Source organism: Gavialis gangeticus, unplaced genomic scaffold, assembly GCF_001723915.1.
Source record: "Gavialis gangeticus isolate Ggan-Ray unplaced genomic scaffold, GavGan_comp1, whole genome shotgun sequence".
In the NCBI taxonomy this organism is placed as follows: domain Eukaryota; kingdom Metazoa; phylum Chordata; order Crocodylia; family Gavialidae; genus Gavialis; species Gavialis gangeticus.
The window spans coordinates 3,849,169-3,850,322 of NW_017728996.1; positions in this window are offsets into that span (position 1 = coordinate 3,849,169).

Here is a 1,154-nt window from a genome sequence, read left to right on the forward strand (position 1 = left end):
GGTCCTTTCCGACCCTAGAAACTATGAAACTACTCTCAAACAACTTATGACTGTCATCCCTTGTTACTCCCAGTAGTGCTCAGGGGAACAGGGTCTCTCCCATTCCCCGATGGTCCTGCCTGGTAAGTTTGTAGATGGCCACCAGGTCCCCTCTCCTCCTCTTGCGGAGGCTAAACAGGTTCAGGTCCTGTAGCCTCTCCTCGTAGGGCCTGCCCTGCTGCCCCCTGATCATGCCAGTGGCCTCCTCTGGACCCTCTCCATGTTGTCCACATCCCTCTTGAAGTGCGACACCCAGAACTGGACGCAGTACTCCAGCTGCAGCCTGACCAGTGTCGCACAGACGGGGAGGATCACCTCCCTGGCTCTGCTCGTGATGCATCTGTGGATGCATGACAAGGTGCGGTTGACCTTACTGACCATGTCCTCACATTGGCAGCCCATGTTCATTTGGAATCGATAATAATGACTCCAAGATCTCTTTCTGCCACTGTGCTTTCGAGAAGGGAGTTCCCCAGCCTGTAGGTATGCTGCTGGTTCTTCCTGCCCAAGTGCAGCACCCTGCACTTGTCCGTATTGAATCCCAGCCTATTCTCATTCGCCCACCCCTGTAACCTGTCCAGGTCCAGCTGTATCCTGTCCCTCCCTTCTAGCATGCCCACCTTGCCCTAGATCTTGGTGTCGTCATCAAATTTGAACAGGGTGCTTTTCACCCCTTTGTCTAAGTTGCTAATAAAGAAATTAAACAGTGCGGACCCAAGGACCGAGCCCTGGGGGACCCCACTGCCCACATCCCTCCAGGTAGAATATGACCCGTCCACCACCACTCCCTGGATGTGGCCCCTCAGCCAATCTGCGACCCATCTGACTGTGCAGCCATCAATGCCACAGTCACCTAGTTTTTTTTAATGAGAATGGGGTGGGAGACAGTGTCAAAGGCCTTTCTGAAATCCAGAAAGACTACATTCACTGCAACACTTGCATCCAATGATTTTGTGACCTGATTGTAGAAGGCTACCAGCTTGGTCTGACAGGACCTGTCCCTACTGAGCCCCTGCTTGTTGCCCCTGAGCATCATCCCCCTGCTGGTGGCACAGGAGAGCTCCAGGCATGCAGCACAGCTCATCTTTTCTGTGCAACACTGCCACATTGCACCC